Source organism: Heterocephalus glaber, unplaced genomic scaffold, assembly GCF_053883595.1.
Source record: "Heterocephalus glaber isolate CG9 unplaced genomic scaffold, H.glaber_assembly_v1.0 deba00000546, whole genome shotgun sequence".
Classification (NCBI taxonomy): Eukaryota; Metazoa; Chordata; class Mammalia; order Rodentia; family Bathyergidae; genus Heterocephalus; species Heterocephalus glaber.
In genome coordinates this window covers 43,867,796-43,874,630 of record NW_028258147.1, presented here as the reverse complement: position 1 = coordinate 43,874,630, position 6,835 = coordinate 43,867,796, and the positions used below count along the sequence as shown (strand labels likewise).

Genomic DNA, 6,835 nt, shown 5'->3' with positions numbered 1-6,835 from the left:
GACAGTGACATCAAGAAGCCCATCGGCAGCAGTGAGGCATCTAAGGAGAATCCCAGTGGGCAAAAATGAGTGAAGTAAGTTAATTTTGGATAGAATAAGTGGAAATCTACACTTTCATTTGTGATATCAGGTAATTTTTTTCCACTGAGAAGTCAAGTTTAAAATGTTCTTTTAAAGCAGGGCTCTAAGGAAACCACTGTTTCCTTGAGAATATATGAAGTGCTTCAGCCACACGATTTTGGATAACGATGGCATCCATTGAGCCCCCTCCACCCCAGGCCATGGGGTGACATCCAAGCACAGCAGAGTCGTCACCCAGCCCAAAGCCCTTGGTCCCAACTTAGGAAATGCTGTTCTTGAATGATAAAATAAAGGTGGAGAGGCCCACTTCTGGCGTGTGTGTCTCCAGACAGGTCAGAAGGAAGCAAGAAGTGATCCTAACACAGGCCAGCTCTGGGCAGGCCCGGTACCCCCCACCCAAGCTGCGTAAGGAAACAGCCCTCATCACAGGGTCATCTTGCATGACCAACAGGGCAGGTGCCTGGTGTCCACTGCTGCTGCAGGACTCAAGCCCAACCCATCTCTGTGCCAAGGAGCTGATGCCAGGATCCTGTGCATCTCTGACAGAGGTCACGAGCAAAGTCCTGGCTTCAGATATGCATTTCAGGACTGCCAGTAAGGCCTTGGCCAGGGCAGCTCGATTATCATAAGAAATTCTTCTGAAGGATAGGGCAGAGTTTAGTCCAAACACTTGCCGACATTTAATTAAGGAGAGGCCCCTCCAAGTTAAGTCAGTGAAGCATGCTTGGTTCCTCCTCTGGAATGGGAGCTTGTCACCACCTAGTGAATGTGAAATGACCAACATGCCTTTACATTTATTTAGTTATTTACTTACTTACTTTTTGGTACCAGGGATTGAACCCAGGGCCTTCACACTGAGGGATATGCCCATCCTCTTTATTTTGAGACAGGCTCCCACAGTGTCCCTGAATTTCCCTGGCTGGGCTAATTCTTGTTATCCTCCTGCCTCAGCCTCTAAGAGTGCTGTGATTACACGCACACACCATCAAACTTGGCTTAGTTTAAACATTTTTTTGTATTTGCTTCTTAGTGGAATTATTCAAACAAAAGTACAAAAGTAATATATACATTTCAACCTTTAATCTATATTAACCACATGTATTTATAATGCAAGGCAGGTATTTCTCAGCTCCCCAGAAGTAGCCATTAAAGTTTCTTCATCTTTTTTCTTTTTTGTCAAGACTGTGGGGATTGGATCAGGGGCTTTGCACATTGTAAGTGACCCTGAGCCACATCCCCAGCCCTAGAAGTCATATTTGTGAGGTGGCTTTGGTTGGTTTTTCCTGTGTGTGCTTTTGAACATCACTTGGTAATGTTTTGGGTGTTTTTTATCCATTAAACTTATCAGTACATTTTAGCTATACTATATATATATATATATATATATGTTTTTGTGGGGGGGTACCGGGGATCGAACTTGGGACCTTGCGCTTGCAAGGCAGGTGGTGGAACCACTGAGCTAAATTCCTGGCCTTGGGTGTACAATATGATGACATTCATTACTGGGAATTTGTACCTTTACATGGTGTATCTTGATTCTTATTTTTTTCCTTAGTCCCCTGCCCTCCCTTCAACCCCCCACCCCTCCCTATTTACAAAGATTTTGTTTCCTTTTTTTCCTTTTTTCATATTCCTTTCCCTTGTTTTGTGTGTTTCTAAACTGTCAGAATGCTTGGGGCCAGCAGATGCATGGGTAAAGAAGATACACAGTGTAGCATTATGTAGCCATGAAGAAGTGCATCCTGTCTGGGGGGAAAATGGATGAAACTGGAGACTCTCCAGTCCAGTGAAATAAGCCAGACTCATTGGGATCTCATGCGTCCCCTGTCATGGGGAATCTAGGGGGAATGAGGGGTGTGGATGAGGCATGAGAGTGGGATAGACTTCGAGAAGAGAGGCTGGGGCAGAGGAAGTGACCCAAGTGTGTTACGTGCATGCGTTCCTGTCTCCAGCCTTCCTGATCTCTACCCTGAAATGACTCCAGGAGGCAAAAGTCTCTTCTATGTATTCTGATTCCTAGGCTTCAGAATTGACCATTGGAACTGGAGGGGAAGGGATGATGCTACACCAGGGCACTGAGCCCACTGTGCTAGTGCCCAGGAACAGTCAAGAGACTGAGCTTCCTGTCACTTTTTCCAGCATCCCCAGAGTCCAGGTGGGTCATTGGGTGTCCAGTCCCTTGATGCCCCAGCCCCATCTCCACTGTCTACATTAGCACCCACCTCTCCAGCCCCAGGGCACTCTGGGTGATACCCTTGCCCCATCTGTTCCTTGTTCCTGTGTGACCCTCTGATGGTGCACTGTCCTCCCAACTCACGGCAGATCCTGCCCTGGTCAAGGCAAACCTTGGGATGATGTCTCCCATTCCTCAGGCCCTAGGCAGTGATGCTGTCTCAGAAATGCATGCTACATGTGAGCACCTTTGCCACCAAAGCACTAGGTCCCATCCCAGCAAGGACCAAAAGATCCAAGGGGAAAAGCTATGATCCTCCTCCGCCTGAGGCTGCCTCACCACCCACTAGGAGGAATAGTACAATCACTCTGAAAACAAGAAGTAATCACTGTAAAACATTAAATAAAAACAGGCCAATTGCATTTACCTCAGAAGCTCAAATACGTAAAGCTGTTACAGAATTATGGACATGACGGTCAAACATGAGGTGTGATCAAAATACACAGTGAATGTTCAGGTTTTTAAAAAAAATTATTACAGAAAAAGACCCATTGGCATTAATTCCCCTCAGAATCTTCCCCCAGCTTTGAACACACCTCATTGTCCTTCTAACTTTCCGAAGGAGTGCTGCAGTCCTCTTTCCTGTCTTTGAAGAGTGTCCAGGACTATGGCGAATGCTGCTGCTGAGCACCATCCAGTGAAAAGTCAGGCTTGGGCTGAGGATTTAGCTCAGTGGTGCCACCACCTGCCCCACAAGTGCAAGGTCCCAAGTTCGATTCCCAGTACCCACCCCCCCAAAAAGTCAGGCTTGCAAAATTGTCACAGTGCATCCTCACCCACCTTGTCCACTTGACCTGGCACTGTGTGACTTCCAGCTCTTCCCCAACGTCAAGATGACTGAAAGGAAAAGGTTTGGGATCAGGACATGGAAACAGCCACAAGAGCAGTCAAGGACAGCGGCAGCAACAAAGGGATAAGTGTGGGGGGGATTTTGAGGCAAATGAATGGCAGTGTCTTTTTCTATGATTTTTTATTTAAACATCATGTTTCAATACAACATTTAGATGTGCAGAATGCACACTGGTCAGTGGGTAACCCACTGTGTTTTGGGGGTTGCTCTGCCTCTGGTGGACACATAGCATAGCATCCCCAGCCTGTTTCCTCTCCCTGTGCAGATCAGAGTTGGACTTGACCCACATGACCAAGGCCGAGCTCTTCTGCATGGGCACTGTGCACTGAGTACCCCTGGCCATCTGCAAGAGCTCCTGCAGTGTTCTCATCACCTTCTTCCCCTTGGGCCTGCAGAGTGGCAGGTGATGTTCAGCTCCCTGACCTACAACAAAGCCGAAATCAACCGGTGGACCTGAAGGATTACCGGGAGAGCTTGGAGTGAGTGGTCATCATCAAAATGCAGCATGGACAAGAGTGAGAGGTACAACTGCTGCAAGGATCTACCCTGATGTTATTCCTCACCACTGGCTGCTGCTCTTCCACACCATCACCCCATCGTCCTGTGCCTGCTCATCTCCTGCCTCACCATCTTCTACCTGTCCTCTGGCTGTACTGAGATCATGCTCTGCATCTGTGTGCTGCTCTCCCTCAGCATCTTCCTGTTACTCATCACCGAGGTCATCCGGCCCACCTTGCTGGTCACCTCACTCATTTGCTTCACTGTGATCTCCATGGCCCTCTCCTTGGTAATCTCAACCTTCACGCCACCTGCACCACCCCTCAGCCAGAACTCACACCATACCCCGCGGGTTTGCTTGGTCCTGCTGGGCTCTGTGCCCAGGTGACTGCTTGAGAACCTATCACAGCCACCACCCCTGGAGCTCCAAGGGAACCTGGCCTGAAGCTCAGCTCCTGTTATCACCGGCTGGAGACCACAGTGGATGCCGAGGAGTGGGAGGAGGAAGAGAAGGAGGACAGGTAGGTGTGCGTGGGCCTCCCAGCCCCTTCTGTGGGTGTCTTCTATGGCTGTGGTGGCCTGCACCCCAGGGCCTAATGGGCCCATGGCTGAGGCTGCATCAGAGAAGTGGGAGGTTGTTCTGTCACCTTGCATGCAGAAGGCCCTGGAAGTTGTGCCCTACAATGCTGAGCACCTGTGGTCTGAGGATGATAACACTGCAGTTTGTGGGACAGGTGAGGCCCCTTCCTGGATGTCTCTGCCAGTTCAGCAGGAACCATCTTTTCTCAGGGCATTAGCTTGGGCCAGCCCAGTCTCCTCCTTCAAAGACTGGTTCTCTGGAATCTGGAATCAACTGTAAAAACATCTGGCAGTTCTTGAGACACTTAAACAGGCAGAAGAGTACCAGGTGGAGAAGAGAATGCCCCTCTAGCTCAGGTCTGTAATCCCGGCACTCTTGCAGGCTTAGGCAGGAGAATTGCAAATTCAGTTTTACCTGGGGAGCTTAGCAAGACCCTGGACCAAAATAAAAATAAAAAGTTCAGGGGATATAGCTCAGTGTGATCTGTCCTAGGTGCAATCCCCAGTACTTTTCATGAGCAATATGAAACACACACACACACACACACACACACACACACAACCCTCCCTCAGCATTTTTATCTGCATGTGGGGAGGGACAAGGAGGTGCCAGGCGGATCAGCCTGGGTATCCTCACCTTCCTCCTTTGTGTCTAAGTCACCACCTCCCTTTACTCAGGGACTCGGCATTTTGTGAATGTCACTTGTTTCCTGCAAGCCCTGCAGATTCTTGGTTGTGTGATGTGGGCTCCCCTCCCTGGCCCCAGCCATGTGTACCTGTCAGAACTGGGATTCCTGTTATCAATCTGTGGAAGGAGGAAGGGCATGTGGTGATTGCTGCATGGCTTTGTTGAGTAGATAGGAAAATCAGTCTTTCATTTTGGAGCAGCAGAGTCTGGATCCCCTGGCCTGGGCCATGAGCCCAAGCTCTATAAGTCCCCTGGCCTGCCTCCAGTGCACTGTGGGTCACAGTGACTTATGTCTTCCTTCTGTGTCTCCTGTAGGTGGATGGGAAGGCAACATGGGCAGCAAAGTCTTCACCACTCTTTAACTGTAGACTGCATGGCACACCCCAGGAGGGTCCATGCCCCAAAGTGGCTCCAGTATGTCCTTGTGTCCCTGTGGCCTCCTTTCCTGGAACCCGAGAGCAGTGGCCAGCTCTGGGCCTCATGGAGGGTGGGACAGGACACGACCATTGGGAGGACACGACCCTGTTCCCTCTCTCACCGCACCTCTGTACCTGCACTGACCTTGGCTTCCCAGGTCTCTGGGGGCCATTGGCTCTGCCCCTGTGTTTATCCCTATTGGAGCTATGCACAGGAAGGCCTGGCCTCTGTCACTGTGAGCCATTTTGTTCCTGCAGGTGAAGGAAGACTGGAAGTATGTTGCCATGGTCATTGAGAGGATGTTCCTGATGTTCATCACTATCTGCTTCTTGAAAACCACTGGGCTGTTTCTTCATCTATTCCTGGCTGGAATGATCTGACTCCATGTCTTTTTTTGTTGGACCCATGTTAACTGCCCCAACCATCTTGTGACATCTTTAACTGTCCTTGGGGGTCAGCGCCATCTGCCCATGGTTCCTCTGTGGCATCCCTACACTGTCTCAGAGGCTGCAGCCTTCTGGGCAAAGTTCACCTTGACATTGTTACTGTATCCCATATTGTGATAGCTCGACGTAAAGCCCTTCTTTGGAGGCTGCAGAGCTGGAAAAGGTGAAGGCATCTGTTGTATAAGAATGTTCTTCAGAAACATGTGAGAAAGAAAAGGGGCAGACGAGAAAGGGGGAGAGAGGAGCAAGCATAAGAAGGGAGTGGGAAAGAGGGTCAGGAAGTGGAGTGGGGAGCTTTGTGGTTCCCTGCAGTCTTGGGGTCTCCTCCTTCTGCACTCCCACACACCTCTCCCTGGCAGGCCCGGGGAAACTGTACCATGACCGTGGCCCAGGCTCCATCCTCAGTGCTCTCTTAAGACTTCTGCTTAGTGGCCCTTTCTGGCCTGGGCTCCTCCGCACCCCTGTGAGTGCAGCCCTGGCCTCCTCTGCCTGCCATCTGTTCGTGCTTGTGCAGCTCCCTGGGTGTGGCCTCCTGGCACACGTCACACGCCACATCCACATCTCCTGTCCATCTTGCATTTAGTGAAGCCACATGTGCTGGCCTGGCCATGGTGTGGGTCCTCCTTGCCATCCACACTTCAGTGGCTCAGGCATCACCCAGGGCTCTCCAGAACCCATGTGGTTTGGGTTCAGCCAGTAGAGACGGTCCCATGGAGAGGATGGCCCTGGGCCCTTGCTCAACAGCTGCCCTTTGGTCAGGCGATCCTGCAGCCCACATAGGGGTGAAGGGCTGCAGCTCACATGACCCTACTACCAAGTATCACCACATGCCCTCTTTAGCCGAGGCTCAGGTTAACAGGTCTGCACCCGAGATGACAGCTGATGTCTTCCAGGGCTGTGCTGGTGCAAGGTGAGCAGATTAAACAATGCAGACAAACTGCAAAGCAAAGGGTACAATTTTTTATTTCAGTACCTGGGCACTGGGGATCAAACTCAAGACAGACTTGAGGCAGGGTTGGTGCAAGTGGTACAATTTTAATTCC

General features: G+C 50.3%; 1 pseudogene; it reads left to right on the top strand.

Annotated features, from left to right (window-relative positions):
• Window positions 1-3,147: 3,147 nt before the first annotated feature.
• LOC147829709 (neuronal acetylcholine receptor subunit alpha-2-like) lies at window positions 3,148-6,512 on the top strand (annotated as a pseudogene).
• The last annotated feature ends 323 nt before the right edge of the window (window positions 6,513-6,835 follow it).